The sequence below is a fragment of the Megascapheus bottae genome, chromosome 14 (genome assembly GCF_031878675.1).
Source record: "Megascapheus bottae isolate mThoBot1 chromosome 14, mThoBot2.hap1, whole genome shotgun sequence".
Taxonomy (NCBI): Eukaryota; Metazoa; Chordata; class Mammalia; order Rodentia; family Geomyidae; genus Megascapheus; species Megascapheus bottae.
This window is the reverse complement of record NC_143522.1, coordinates 36,601,286-36,618,260: the sequence shown is the minus strand read 5'-3', so window position 1 is coordinate 36,618,260 and position 16,975 is coordinate 36,601,286. Positions and strand designations below refer to the sequence as shown.

The window sequence follows — 16,975 nt, the reverse complement described above, 5'->3', positions numbered from 1 at the left end:
GAAATAGAAGAGGCAATCCAAAATTTCATATGGAATAATAAAAGACCCCGTGTAGCAAAAACACTTCTTAGCAGAAAGAACAGCACAGGAGGAATTTCAATTCCAAACTTTAGACTCTATTACAGAGCTATAATTATCAAAACAGCTTGGTACTAGCACAAAAACAGGCCTGAAGACCAATGGAATAGAACTGAAGACCCAGATATTAAACCACAGACCTATGGCCACCTAATCTTTGACAAGGGAGCCAAAAAAAAAATAGAATGGAAGAAAGATAGCCTCTTCAACAAGTGGTACTGGCAGCACTGGTTAAGCACCTGCAGAAAACTAAAGTTGGATCCTTCTTTGTCACCCTGCACTAGAATGAACTTCAAATGGATCAAAGACCTCCAGGTAAAAGCTGACACACTGAAAACTTTACAAGAAGGAATAGGAGATACACTAGGCCTTCTCGGCACAGGTCAAAACTTTCTTAATAAGGACCAAGAATCACAACAAATCAGAGAATGTCTGGATAAGTGGGACTGCATTAAACTGCAGAGCTTTTGTATGGCAAAGGACATAGCTAGTAAATTAATTAGGAAGCCTACAAAGTGGCAAAAGATCTTCACCAACCATACAACAGACAAAGGCCTCATATCTAAAATATATCAACAGCTCAAAAAATTGAATCAATCCAAAACTAATCTCCAAAGTAACCATTTAAAGCAATTTTTATTAGCTTCTTATTCTACTTTGATAGAAGTCTGTATATTATTTTGGATTCTATTTTCCAATGGATTCATAGAATGAATTCATATTTTATCTTTTGGTTATTTTTAGGTCTTTATTTTACATTTAATGGAAATCATGTTATGTTTCTCATTTTAATATGAGTTCATTTTATTTAACATGGTGCTTTCCAGTTCCCTTTTCCCTTGGTAATAAGCTAATTTCAATTTCTTTATGGCTCAATTTCATTCCATTGTGTAGTATACTGTCTTTATATATTCAGCAGTTAATTGATACCTAGGCTCGTTACATAATTTGACTACTGTTTGCTAAGTAGGTAGTACTGGTAATGTCAACTGTGATATTTTATAAACACTAAACATGAGAATGTTTGTGTCAGAAAAAGAATTTTTGTGTAATTAAGAATAAAATATTTTAAATGCATAATAGGCCTTGTAGAGTTGTTATCATTCCTATTAAGCACTAAATTATTTCTATGCACATATGAGTACATATACCCTGTATACACACATTTGTGTTTCCAACATGCTCATATATTGGGCTTTATTCATCAGCGGTTTTTGTTTTCTTTTCTGATATTGGTACTAGACAGAATACAAACTCAGGACAACACATTCATTAGTCATTCTGCCACTTGAACTATGCCTCTCTAACTCCTATTTTTTGCTGGTTATTTTGTAGATGGGGATCTAGTAAACTTATCTTTTATCAAACCATAATCCTCCAAATCTCATTTTCTTAAATAGCTAGAATGACATGCGTGAGCCATTGGCATGCTTTTCTTCAGTAGCATTTTTGTCATATGAGGTACTGGTAACAGCAGATATGTAGGAATGGATGAATTTACTCTCCTGCTGGTCAAAACTAAGTGGTAGAGCCACAGAGGTCAATAAAGATACTAGCATCATGGTCACTTCAGTTTCCCTGTCCTAGATAAAAATGGTCATCCTAGTGCCTCATTAATATCATTTTTCCATTTGATATCTCACTTTAAGGAAGTTCCATGTTTTCTATTTATTCTTAAGGAATGTTACTGGATGAGCCAGGAATTCTCAATGAGCTACTCGATATTTCAGGAATTTAATTAGGAATGCATTTACTTTCTCTTTATTTCTGGTGATTCAGCCTAACATTATCCACTATAAAAAGAGAAAGAGTAAAAGAAGTTGTACTTCTATGAACTAATAGATTGGTGACTTTAAAAAGAACCAAGCATTAGCTGCAAAACATTTTACCATTTTATAAATTACTTCCAGGATAATGAAGTAAATATTTGGGCTCCCTCTAGCCATCAGTAAATGAAAGTGTGTTGTATATCATTGCTTTGTGATTTATAATAGGGAATCTTTTTCAATAAATATATCATCTTTGCCCACAACTTTTTTTGGCACTTTTATATAGTATTTGGCTATTTCATATTTTTAATTTAATTCTTTGGGAAAAGTGCTTGACAGAGGGATTACAGTTACATATAGTAATAAGTACATTTCATGTCAAACTGTGTTAAAGCCTCCCTCATTTTCTCCCACTTTCCCCTCCCCCAATTCATCTCCTCCACCCCAAGTTGTAAAGTTCATTTCCAGCACAGTGTCTTTTTTTTTCTTTCTGCAGAGATATCATAGTTTTTTTTTTAAATATTTTTATTGTATTTAATAAAAGGGTTACATGATATTTACCAGATAGAAGGTGCATTAATTCACATACATTGATACCCTTCCACATGTCTTGGTCCCCATTACCCTCCCCCCCACCCCCCCTCTTGATTTTCCCCCCTTCCCAGCACAGTGTCTTATTAGCATTGCTGTTGCATTGGTTCGTCCTTTGTCCTTTGCCTTACCATTTTGTAATTCCCCTTTCCTTCCCCACATCAGTTACACGTATATTCAAAACCAAGAACAAAAACAGTGACAACAGGGGATAAGCCAATGTGAGTGTGGGAGAATAATTTCATATAGTACATTAAAATTTTCAAAAAAAAACCCCACTTTTTTCCATAAATTTGTGTTCACCTCAATCAGCATCATTTTATACTTGCCTAAAACTTTCGTAATGTCAATTGCTTTTATGTTGAGAAAGCTATTTTATTAGAAAAAAGTAATCAATATACATATAGTAAATAACTGCTGATATTATATTTGTGAATTAACTCAGATGTAAACAAATATGGTAAAAAAAATTCAAGATGTTTTCCTCAAGCTAGTTATCCGAATACAAAGCTCAAAGAGCAATACAACAGAAATAAACCTTATAATTGAATAAACCATGTATGGAAAAGAGTCTATAATAAAATAATTATTTGTAATTGGTCATCTACATACTAAGTTTTATCACTTTGTACTGTAGTTACAGATAGGATGAATTAACCTCATTATAGCTTTGATGTACCCTTCTTCTTTATGTCTTAGAAGCATTCCTTCCCCTTGAATTGCATCACACTAAGACCATACTAGTTTATTTTAAAGATGAGTAATTAGTAGTATAATCTACAATTTTTAACTATAGTCTTACATTTTGTTAATGACATGCTCATACATGCTCATTTCTAGCTAAAGTATACAGGGATTATAATAAGACACAAAACTAAAATAAGGTTATTAAATATGTCCTCATCTGCTGGATGCAGAGAGTCACACCTGTAATCCTAGCTACTCAGAAGACTGAGATTTGAGGATAGAGGTTCAAAGCCAGCCTGGGCACAAAAGGACCTGAGACTATTATCTCCTATTAATCTCTAGAAAACAGGAAGTGGTAGGCTGGTAGCCTTGAGCTGAAGACAGTAAATTAGAAAATGCAAAACAACTGATCATAAATAGGTAGCTGAAATGACTGATTTTTTTTTCATGTTTAGTTTTCAAATCATATGAACATAAATATCTGTACTGGTGTATTTTCACCATTTACAGAAGTTAGGAAATTCAGAGATAGAATCAAAGACCAAGACCTGTGTATTTATCAGTCATATGTAGCACATATACATATATATATATTAAACATTTTGTAGACTCTTAAAACATTTTGAGGACAATGAATTTTCCTACATGTGGCTTTCATTTCCTTTAGTTTTTCATTATGCATATGTGTGGACTACTTTTTTTAATATATTTTTATTGTAATTAATAAAAGGGTTACATGATATTTGCCAGATAGAAGGTGCATTAATTCACTTACATTGATACCCTTTCATATGTCTTGGTACCCATTACCCTCCCCCCACCCCCCATCCCCCCACCCCCATCTTGGTTTTCCCCACTTCCCTATCAAATTTCAAATAACCAAATACAAATAAATTCAATGTATCAGATAACAAAGTGAGATACTGGAACAATATGAGATACCCAAGGGACAGCAAAGGAGATGAGAGATAACATAGTAGATTAAGGACAACAATCATTCGTTTTATGGCTTTTGTTTCAATATCCTGGAGGTCCTTTCAATTGGCTTCATACTATAACGCCTTATGTATCAAGGTTTTGCTCTATTGCAGATCTCTTCTAGGAGAGCCCAAGGTTTCTACTGATTCTGACAAATGAGGGAAACCTTTGAGCCTAAGTTCCTTTGAGTCTGGCTTACTTCACTTAATATGATTTTTTCTAAGTCTTTCCATTTCCTAACAAATGGGGCGATGTCATTCTTTCTGACAGCAGCATAGAATTCCATTGTGTACAAATACCACAACTTGTTGATCCACTCATCAACTGAGGGACATCTACGTTGGTTCCATATCTTTGCTATGGTGAATAGTGCTGCAATGAACATTGTTGTGCTAGTGGATTTAGTATGCCCTAGTTTCTGGATGGTTGGGTAAATGCCAAGTAGTGGAATTGCTGGGTCATAGGGGAGCTCTATGTTTAGTCTTTTGAGGCACTGCCATACTGCTTTCCATAGTGGTTGAATGAGTTTGCACTCCCACCAACAGTGTAGTAGTGATCCCTCGTGGCCACATCCCCTCCAGCATCTGTTATTATTCATTTTCCTGATCCTGGCCATGCTAACTGGAGTGAGGTGGAATCTTAGAGTTTTTTTGATTTGCATTTATTTTTTTTTAATATTTTTTATTGTAATTAGTAAAAGGGTTACATGATATTTGCCAGATAGAAGGTGCATTAATTCACATACATTGATACCCTTTCACATGTCTTGGTACCCATTTACCTCCCCCCCGACACTCCCCACCCGTCATGGTTTTCCCCCCTTCCGTATCAAATTTCAAATAACCAAATACAAATAAATTCAATATATCAGATAACAAAGTGAGATACTATACCAATATGAGATAACCAAGGGACAGCAAAGGAGATGAGAGACAATATAGTACATTCAGGACAACAATCATTCATTATATGGCTTTTGTTTCAATATCCTAGAGGTCCTTTCAATTAGCTTCACATTATATGGCCTTATGTATCAAGTTTTTGCTCTATTGCAAATCTCTGCTAGTAGAGCCCAAGGTTTCTACTGATTATGACGAATGAGGTAAACCATTGAGCCTACTAAGTTCCTTTGAGTCTGGCTTACTTCACTTAATATGATTTTTTTCTAAGTCTTTGCATTTCCTAACAAATGGGGCGGTCATTCTTTCTGACAGCAGCATAGAATTCCATTGTGTACAAATACCACAACTTGTTGATCCACTCATCAACTGAGGGACATCTACGTTGGTTCCATATCTTTGCTATGGTGAATAGTGCTGCAATGAACATTGTTGTGCTAGTGGGTTTAGTATGTCCTTGTTTCTGGAGGGTTGGGTAAATGCCAAGTAGTGGGATTGCTGGATCATAGGGGAGTTCTATGTTTAGCCTTTTGAGGCACTGCCATACTGCTTTCCATAGTGGTTGAATGAGTTTGCACTCCCACCAACAGTGTAGTAGTGATCCCTCGTGGCCACATCCCCTCCAGCATCTGTTATTATTCATTTTCCTGATCCTGGCCATGCTAACTGGAGTGAGGTGGAATCTTAGAGTTGTTTTGATTTGCATTTCTTTTATGACCAGAGATGTTGAGCATTTCTTCATGTGTCTACAGGCTATTTTTTTTCTTCTTCAGAGAAGACTCTCTTTAAGTCTTTGGCCCATCTTTCAACATTGTGAAAATGACAATCTTGCCAAGGGCTATCTACAAATTCAATGCAATGCCCATCAATATCCCAATGGCATTCTTTAAAGAAATAGAAGAGGCAATTCAAAATTTCATATGGAATAATAAAACACTTCTTAGCAGAAAGAACAGCACAGGAGGAATTTCAATTCCAAACTTTAGACTCTATTACAGAGCTATAATTATCAAAACAGCTTGGTAGTGGCACAAGAACAGGCCTGAAGACCAAAGGAATAGAACTGAGGACCCAGATATTAAACCACAGACCTATGGCCACCTAATCTTTGACAAGGGAGCCAAAAAAATAGAATGGAAGAAAGACAGCCTCTTCAACAAGTTGTGCTGGCAGAACTGGTTAAGCACCTGCGGAAAACTAAAGTTGGATCCTTCTTTGTCACCCTGCACTAGAATTAACTGCAAATGGATCAAAGACCTCCAGGTAAAAGCTGACAAACTGAAAACTTTACAAGAAGGAATAGGGGATACACTAGGCCTCCTTGGCACAGGTCGAAACTTTCTTAATAAGGACCAAGAATCACAACAAATCAGAGAAAGGTTGGATAAGTGGGACTGCATTAAACTGCGGAGCTTTTGTATGGCAAAGGACATAGCTAGTAAATTAATTAGGAAGCCTACAGAGTGGGAGAAGATCTTCACCAACCAAACAACGGACAAAGGCCTCATATCTAAAATATATCAAGAACTCAAAAAATTGAATCACTCCAAAACTTATCTCCAAAGTAAGAACCATCCCATTAAAAGATGGGCCAAAGACTTAAAGAGGGTCTTCTCTGAAGAAGAAACAAAAATGGCCTATAGACACATGGACTACTTTTTGTATCACCAACTTACCACTTTCCACTTGATGTTAGATAACAGTCATAGGAAAGAGCATTCGGTTTTCAAGAATCCAAAGATCAAGGATTTTATTCTATTTTCATAGCCAATTTACTCATTCATAAAAATTACCTCAAAGTGGGAAGTATTAATTGCAATGAATGCAAAATGCAATCCTGATAATATAAATAAAACCATCTAGAACATAACTTGTGAAAAGAAGACAGAATAGATCTTTTTATCTCCAGAAAAAGAAAATAATAAAATACATAAACACAAAAATTAATGGTGAGTGTTGTTTATTTTGTCGATTCATTTCTAAGATTATTTGGTTAGTCTCTTATTGAGAATTTGTAAAGTTAGTAACAATGATGAGACTGAATGCCATGGACTTACTTCTGTAGCCTGAAGAGTTCCTCGCTACTGTGAAGGAGTCGGCACTCTGCCTGGCTGCTGCAGAAGACAGACAGGGTGGAAGCATCTCCAAATCTGATTCTGAAGATGGTGTCAGAGGAAGGGTGTTCAGCTACTACATATCTTCTCAACACCTGGCTGAATGTCTACAGGGACTCTTCAAAGGAAGCAAGCACAACATGAAAAATAAGAATTAAACACTGTCTGTGGAGCATCTTGAAAATATTATTGTTAAATGCCTGGCTAATCTCAAACCTTATCACGACTAACTAGCAACAAATATACTTCTGCATAAAAGCCTTTTCCAGTGGAATAAGAAATAGGCTCTGGTTACAAATAGTTTATCAGCATTCTGCTTTTACTTGTGAAAAAAAAAAGCTTCTCTATCTCAAAAGAGAATATGGCTCAAATGTTAATAACTTACCGAACTTTCTTTACGTGTTACTTCATTCAACAAGTAGTCTAGTGTTACAGCATTGCATAAATGGAAGCATATTTGATCACAAACAACTACACACCAGACACATACATGACACTGAAGATACAGCATTGAATGAGCCTTGTCCCCGTAGAGCTTAGTTTAAGATTCTGTTGCCTATATTTCCTTCAATAAAGCAAATCCATCTATTTCAACACATGTGGTTATGGAGAAAATAGATATGCATGTCAGATTCATCAATCTTCAAGCCAAAATTTGTATTCACTTGATAGCTGAAGTTTCCTGGTGTCTTCAATGTGGGTTTTGTGTCAATCTGAATAAAACCATCTTTCTCTAAGAGACACAGTATTTAATTTTTTCTAGTGTCAATATACTTGTATCAACCGAGGCTCAACTACTGACATTTCAAACTGAAAGACTCAATTTAAAATGTTAAAATTCCACAAAAATCATTATAATTTTACATAGATAATAGCAGTTCACCTGCATGTGCATAAACAAAGTATTTTTCTAAAAGCATAATAGTAAAATAAAATGAGTCTGCTCATTATTTTCTACTCTCTCTACTTACCAATATGTTTGAATGGTCAAATAAAAGCATCAAGCTATCCAATAGTTAAGAAAATTTTAATAAGGTAAATTTAGCTATTATGTGTGTTTACGTTGAAATTTTCAGAAATGCTAAAAGTCAAACCAATATGAATGAATGGCTGTCAATTAAAGTTAATGAATTTCAACAAATACAACTCTTAAAATTTATACATATCATGAAAGATATTTTATACCATGCGAACAAACATGCATACACATCATGAAGATCCTCACGTAGGACAAGCTACCTTTGAGTTGTCTTATCTATCATGCAGTTAGTGAAGACTACAGATAATCTAAAGGATTCTTCCATTATTCAGATGCATGTTCCTAAAAGATTGTTATGTTAGCAGTGTGGCACCAGGGGTTTGCTATTGAAAGATGCTGTAGCCTCTTCAGATGAACCCTTGTAAGAGATCCTTGGGTCACTGTAAGTATGCCAATGGACACTGTGTGCTCTCTGACCCCCAGTGCTCCTCACACTCCATTTCTTTTTTCTTTTCCAGTCCTGGGGCTTAAATTCAGGTCCTGGGCACTGTCCTTGGTTTTTCTCAATGTGAGTTCTCTCACACTTGAGGTACAGCCATACTTCTGCCTTTTTCTTTGTATGTGGTATCAAGTATCAAACCCAGGGCTTTGTGCATGCTAGGTGTGCACTCTACTATTAGGCCAAACACCCATCCCCTGCTTCTCACACTTCTCATTCCCAAATGAATTTCTGCCATTCTCATCTACTATTTTTACCAGAACTCCAAAACAATGTAACCACACAATCTTAGACCCAAGCCCTTAGAAAACTATCATTTGATTGGTTGGCTCTGTTATTTCATTGTATCAATACAAAACTGACTAGATGCATTCTATAATAAAGGTTTACATCACAATTTCAGATCTATCATTTTCAACATCATATGATAAATATTTCTCTTTCTTCTTGATAATGTGCTGAAATTAAACCTTTTATATGAAACTCTTGTCAACTTTTAAATTTCAACTTGTTAGTCTGGTCACCCTCCAATCTTTGAAAATTGGAAATTGTTTCACATTTATTTTCCCAAGAAATAAGGTTGTCATTCTAACAACTACACTGAATGCCAATGGTTAAATCTAAAAGAACTCAGAAAACATGAGGGAAATGTCCTAATCTATTGGGAGATACCCCTTTTGAAGTGAAAATCTGCCACTATTATGTGTATCTGTGACTATTAGCTCACAGTGCTATTTTCCAACCCTCTAGACTATCTATATTTAATGTTCCTGGGTTTGCTATAAATAGATTGCTAAGAATCTTATTACTAGCAATGATAATTTTTAAATCACAGAATAACTTTAAAATCATACTTGAACTAATTACTCACTAATCTCTTTTTTGACTTTTAGAAGGGAAGTTTATTCTGGAAATTAATGGTCTCACTAAGAGATAAAATAGAGATTCAAAGAAATTCTTCATTTCTTGGTACAAATGTTTTGTAAACTTTTTACTAATCTCTTCTACTCCAAAAAAGTCAAAAAGATTTGACTATTTCATACATAACACATGTGTTCTTCATGCCATGTAATAATTTGATTTCCCATGGATGTCCTTCTTAACCTGCTCTAAAGTTTTAGCCTATTGAAAACTAAAGAAATATTGGAAATATTTGACAGTGGAATAATCTTTATTTTCTACATTTTGAATATGTACATCATTTCAATAGTTACAATCCTTCAAATTATATGTCAAACAATTAATAGTATGAAAATGTTCATATATTAATCTTGAATGATATTTACCTTTTTTGAAATGATTAAAATTAAACATTTACTTTTTCAGATAATTAACCTATTAAAGCAAAAAATCTGTTTTGAGATATATTTATATATTCTATCTGCAAATCAATTACTAATAATCATACAATGATACGTGTTAACACAATATGATCATTGTCTTTAGTCAAATACTCCAAATATGAGGTTATAATACAAGTATTGCCTCATCAAGACAAATAACTGAAAATGCTGAACTAGAAAAATGGCAGGAAAGAAGAAATTATGTCACATTAATAAGTCTCTGAAATCATCAATATTCAGCAGTCAATATAAAAACTATCATTTAACCATGCCAGCCTCACCAGTCTCATTGTTGAACTTAATAAATTTAAAAACTTAATATGAAATAGAAATTATAAATTCTCATTGAATATGGAAATTCATTTGTGTTACTGATATAATTATTGTGGATGAATGTTTACAAATAGTAACAGAATCACAGGACTAATACATTAATGCATGGTAGAGCATTTACTGCTTAATGTAAATGTCACATTGAAAATGAGAGCAACTAATCATTCCTTTCCTCTAATATCAAGAGTTCAGCAGTTAAATAACACATAAATCTTAGTGACCCAAAAATTTTATTACTGCATTTGTAATTTTGGTTAACAACTCACAGAAAGTAATTTTAAGCCATGTTTAATTTCAGAAAGCCACAGGTCAAGGTGAACTTCTTTCTGGATTAGATGGGAGGCCAAGATGGTGATGAATTTGTATTGGTTGTAAGTGATGAATGTACTTAATACATTTCACTATGCTAGTTTAAAATAATTCATTTCATCACAATAGACACTAAATTATCAATAGTACTAGTGAAGAAACAAAACATATTGTCACAATTTAACTTTAGAAGTTCTGTTTAGAGTGGTTGTAAATTCCTATACAAAATAAAAGTAAAATAAGAGTCACAAGAATTCTGGAAATAATGAATGTTTGGGGTGGGGAGTATCCTGGGACTTGAGCTAAGAATTGGAAATTGCCTTTGAGTTCTTTTATCTCAAAACTAACACTTTACCATTTGAATCCACTTCCAGATTTTTTTGTCTATAACTACTTATAGATAAAAGTCTCACTTCTGTGACTGTAGTTCTTAATGTACTATATTTTTTTCTCTTCTCTTGTGTTGCCCTTTGTTTAATCTCATATTGTTACAGTATTGTCTGACTTTGTTATCTGGTATATTTTATATGTGTTTATTTGAAATAGGAAGGGTGGGGGCCAGGAGTTTGGCCTAGTGGTTAAAGTGCTTGCCTAGCATGCATGAAGACCCAGGTTCGATTCCTCGGTACCACATACATAGAAAAAAAAAAAGCCAGAAGTGGTGCTGAGGCTCAAGTGGTAGAGCTCTAGCCTTGAGAAAGTTCAAGGACAGTGCTCAGGCCCTGAGCTTAAGCCCAGGACTGGCAAAAAAAAAAAAAAAGAAAAAAAAGAAATAGGAAGGGTGGAAAGGAGGCAAGGGGTGGAGGGAGGGAAATGCACCTTCTATCTGAAGAATATAACTGTAATCCATCTATACATTAAAATAAAAAATAAAAAGTCTCACTTCCAGGTTTCTTTGGGTTCTTTTTTTTTTGGGTGGGGGGTTAATTGGTCAGAAGAGTCTTACAGACTTACCTGCCAGAACTGACTTTAAACCATGTACTTCAGATCTCAGTCCCCCAAAGAGCTAGGATTATAGGTGTGAGCTACCAGTAGTGTGCTTGAAATATTTGTCTTTACCTCACTAACATTTATCAGATGAGATGCACTAAAAATCTGAAAGAATAATAAAAATGGCTGCATTGTATAACAGCTTCAGTCTTGAAAATTGCTTTGCTCAAATCTATGCAAATTCAGGAAAAATGCATCCTGTCAGACTACAATGTGGTAAAATTAGAGCTTGACCCCAAAGCCATCACAGAAAACTCTCTAACTCATAGATACTAAACAACACATTGTTGAATGACTAGTAGGTCAAACAGGAGATCAGAATGGAAATTCAAACATTTATGAAATTTAACAAAAATGAACACACTAAATACCAATTCCTCTGGGACCTAGCAAAGACAGTACTCAGAGGAAAATTTACAACTCTAATTGCCTACATCAACAAATTGCAGAGATCACAAACAAATTTAATGGTGCAACTTAAGCTCCTTGAAAAAGATGAACTAGCCAAACCCCAAACCAGTAGGTGGAAGCAAATAATCAAAATTAAATCAGAAATAAATGAATTAGAGACTAAAGTTCCATAGGTGGAAATAGCAAAGCACAGAATTGATTATTTCAAAAATAATCAATTAGCAAACTTGCCCCAAAAGAAGTGAAGATACCCAAATAAATAAACTGAGATGAAAATGGAAACATCACAACAGAAACAAGCATGATTCAGAAGATTATAAGGGAAAACTTTGTGAAAATTTATGCAAACAATTTGTAAAATATGGAAGAAATGGAAGAATTTCTGGAGAATATTAATATACCCCAACTAAACTAAGAAGATTTAAATCAACTAAATAGACTCATAAGAATTAATGAAATTAAAATGGTAATAATGCACCCCCCACCTAAGGAAAGCCCAGGAATAGATGGCTTCACAGCTGAATTCAATAAAGCCTTCGAAGCAGAGCTCGCTCCCATACTCAAATTCTTAAACAAAATATAAAAGGAAAGATCAGCCAGCATAACATGTATCCCAAAATCAGATAGGGATCCATCAAAGAAAAGCAACTATAGACCCATCTCTTTTATGAATATTGATGCAAAATTTCTCAATAAAACACTGGCCAACCAAATTGAACAAGTAACCATTATGTATATGTGTGTGTGTGTGTGTGTGTGTGTGTGTGTGTGTGTATGTGTGTGTATAACATATAGGTATATATATGAACATACATATATATTATACACTGTGATCAAACAGAATTCATTCTAGAGTGTAAATCTAGCTCAATAAACACAAGAGGATTAATATAATTCAGCACATCAACAGAAACAAGGACAAGAACCACATGATCATCTCAAATTATGCAGAAAATGCATTTGACAAGATCCAACTCCCCTTTCTGATAAAAGCCCTGGAGAAAGGAATCCATGCAACTTTCTTCAAGATATTTAAGATTGCATAAGACAAACCTACAGCCACCATTATAATTACTGGGGAAAAGAAAAGAGACAGGATGCCCATTCTCTGCATTCCTCTTCAATATAGTGATGAAATTTCTAGAAAAAGCAATAAGGTAAGAGAAAAACATGAAGGTGATCCAAAATAGGGAAAGAAGAGAAAAAGGAAACAGAATTAATGTACCCACTATCTGATGAATATAACTGTAGCCTCTCTATACAGTGTTCCAATAATAAAATATAATTTAAAAACTAATAACTAATCCAAAGATATAAAGGACCTCTATGTAAACATTAAAAGCCCAAGAAATAAAATAAAACCAGATATAAGGAAATTAAAAACTTTCCTGTGTCCTGTATTGGAAGGATTAACATCACGAATATGACAATACTCCCCAAAACTATCTACAAATTCAATGAAATATCCACCCAAATCCCAACAACATTCTTTAGTGTTATAGAGGAAACAATCTAAAAAATCATAAGGAATAACATAAGATCCCAAATTGCAAAAGCAATCCTTAACAGGAATTATGGTGCTGGAGGAATGTCAATACCCAACTTCAGACTCTATTATAAAACCACAGTAATAAAAACAGCTTGACAATAGCACAAGAACCTGAGGGCCAATAGAATAGAAAAGAAAAAAACAGAAATGAACACACAAAACTAAAGCCAACTAATATTTGATTAGGGATCCAAACACAAAGGATGGAGAAAGAGAGACAGCCTCTTCCACAAATGATGCTGGTAAAATTGGATATACACATGCAGAATATTGAATGTGGATTCTTAGATATCACCTTGAGCCAGAACCAAATACCTCAATACCTTAACCAAATACCCCAGATACCATAACATTATTACAGGAACTGAGAGAGGAAACATTAGGATTCCTAGGCATAATTAAAATTGTGCTTAATAAAGACCTAGAATCACAATAATTCAAAAGAGTCCAGATAAATTGGGTTGCATAAACCTGAAGAGTTTCTGTATGGTAAGGGACATAGCTAGGAAGATCTTTACTCACTATGCATCAGACAAGGGACTCATATGTAAAATATAGTTACAGCTCAAAAAGTTAAATCCCATCAAATCATTCCTTTATGAAACACTAACCAATGTACTAAATATTTAATAGAGATGTCACAGAAGAATTAAGAATGGCCAATAGGCACGTGAAGAAATCAAAATCATTGAGATTTCAATTCACCATGGTATAATGGCTATTATCAAGAAAACTAAGAATAATAGATTCTGGCTGGGATGTGGTCCAAATGAATTCTACTACACTGTTGATGGGAATGTAAACTTATTCAACAACTCTGGAAATCAGGAGTTTTCTCAAAAGAAAAAACATAGAACTTTTTTATGAACCAGCAGTCCTATTCCTGAACATTCATCCAATTGTCTACAAACAAGGCCACATTTAAGCTACAGCACAATCATACTCAGTGCAGCATTGTTACCAAAGCCAAGATATGGAATCTTATGCCCATATGCCCAGCAATCGATGAACAGATCAAAAAATGCGAGCCAGGTGCCATTGGCTCACATCTATAATCCTAGCTACTCAGGAGGCTGAGATCTGAGGATCGCGTTTTAAACCCAATCTAGGCAAGAAAGTCCAGGACAGTCTAATCTCCAATTACCCATCAGAAAACTGGAAGTGGTGCTGTAGCTCAAAATGAAGAGGTCAGGGACAGTGCCAGGCCCAGATTTTAAGCCATAATACCAAAATAATAATGATTATAATAAGAAGAAGAAGGAGGAAGAAGGAGAAGGAAGGAGAAGAAGAAAGAAGAAGAAGAAGGAGAAGGAAGAAGGAGAAGAAGAAAGAAGAAGAAGAAGAAGAAGAAGAAGAAGAAGAAGAAGAAGAAGAAGAAGAAGAAGAAGAAGAAGAAGAAAGAAGAAAGGAGAAGAAGAAGGAGAAGAAGAAGAAGAAGAAGAAGAAGAAGAAGAAGAAGAAGAAGAAGAAGAAGAAGAAGAAGAAGAAGAAGAAAGAAGAAAGGAGAAGAAGAAGGAGAAGAAGGAGAAGAAGAAGAAGAAGAAGAAGAAGAAGAAGAAGAAGAAGAAGAAGAAGAAGAAGAAGAAGAAGAAGAAGAAGAAGAAAGAAAGGAGAAGAAGGAGAAGAAGAAGAAGAAGAAGAAGAAGAAGAAGAAGAAGAAGAAGAAGAAGAAGAAGAAGAAGAAGAAGAAGAAGAAGGAAGAAGAAGAAAGGAGAAGATGAAAGGAGAAGAAGAGAGAGAGAAACAGAAAGAAAATGTGCCATATGTACACATGGAATTCTATGCTTCTGTCAGAAAGAATAATATTGTCTCATCCATAACAAATGGAAAAATTTGGAAAAGTTATATTAAGTAAGTCAGACACAAAAACATAAATTGCATGATTATCCTAATTTTAGTAATTAAAATATGCATATAAATGTACAAGTAAATTCAATGGATGGCAAAAGACAAAAAATTACACTTGGACACAATCAATTAAACAGGATTGTAAAAATTCACACAGAAAGAACAAAGGAGAATGTTTTTAGATTTATAAAAGGTTCAATAGCTACATTTATATGCTCATATAAAATGTTTATCAAAATGAACTCTGAAAAAAGGAAACAAGAATTTTTATATTATTTTGCTTTTCATTGTTTGTTTCTCCATCATTGCTATTTTTCATTTCTGTACCTTCTTCTTTTACGTATGTCTATCAGTTTGGGGAAGGGTAAGGAAGAGAAAAGGAATGGGGAATGGGGTAACAAGGTTGAACTAATTCAGCAGTGATACTCACAGACACTATTGAAAATCAAGTATACTAGTTGTGGGAGAGTCAAGAGGAAAAATACAGAGGGAAAATAAGGGAAGAGGTGCCACTATTCAAAAGGAAATGTACATATTGCCCTGCTTGTGTAACTGTAATCCTGCTGTAATCACCTTTCCAATAGAAATAAATAAAATTAATAGTAATGTATCTCTCAATTAAAGGGAAGTATTGATTAGTGGTTATTAATGCAATAGTCATTTTACCTTCATGTCTCTCATAAGTCTTTCCTTTCCTTCTTCCTTCCTTCCTCCCTCCCTCCCTCCCTCTCTCCTTTTTTCTTTCTCCTTTTCTTTGCTTTCCTTACCTCCTCACCACAGGAACTGATTAAGATCCTCTAAGAAATTCCCACAGCATGTGAGTTGTAAAGAATACATTCAAATACACTCAAAGACAATGTATACCACATTACATCCTTTTCTTGAAATTCTGACTAATGTGCACATTTCTGGAAGCCAATTCAATTTTTTTAATGTGCAGAATCAAGAACATGTGTTCCACTGGCCTATCAATATTCATTACACAAGTAATGCAAGAGCATATTCTCTTACTATTAACTATAACAGGTGTTAGGAAGAACTAGGTATAAGTTACATGAGAATATATGCATTACTTTCTACAACTGTAGAAAACATAAAAAATGGTTTATCATGAGTGTTTGTGCTAATGCGAAGTTCTTTTTTTTTTCTTTTTTTTATTTGGAGGGGCATGGGGAGTACACAGTAATGGAACCTGAATTCTGGGCTCTCTTGCCACTGATATGATCTTCTGCTTTAGCCATATGTTATAGCCTTCTTTTCTTTCAAATTATTGTTTATGAAAGATTTTGTGAGTTTTGTCCAGGTTGGATGTGAGACTGTAATACTACGATGTGCAGCTTCCCACAAGTTGGAAATCACAAATGTGTGCCACTGGGCTCAAGTTATTGACTGAGATGGAATGTCAGTTTTTTCTACAGCTTGTCTTGGCCTCCTGAGTAGATGGGATTGCACTCGAGAGACATTGTTCCTCATCTTTAGAATTTGTCTTAATGGTTAACAGTTTCAGACTGCAATTTCAGTAGTCTACTACAAAATAAATATCTAGAACAAGTTTAATACTTGCAGTGAATTATTTGTTTGATACTCACACCACGTTG

At 34.5% G+C, this 16,975-nt stretch overlaps 1 protein-coding gene across 2 annotated transcripts in view; it reads right to left on the bottom strand.

Annotated features, from left to right (window-relative positions):
- The window catches only part of Lrfn5 (leucine rich repeat and fibronectin type III domain containing 5), a 245,700-nt gene that overhangs the window by 114,702 nt on the left and 114,023 nt on the right, over positions 1 to 16,975 (bottom strand). The window contains exon 2 of one of the 2 annotated variants that reach the window (XM_090345022.1): positions 7,060 to 7,234. The exons of the other annotated variant lie outside the window; for it this stretch is intronic. The gene's annotated coding sequence lies outside the window, so the exon portion shown is untranslated. The remainder of the gene's footprint in view (positions 1 to 7,059; positions 7,235 to 16,975) is intronic. 2 annotated transcript variants of the gene reach the window in all.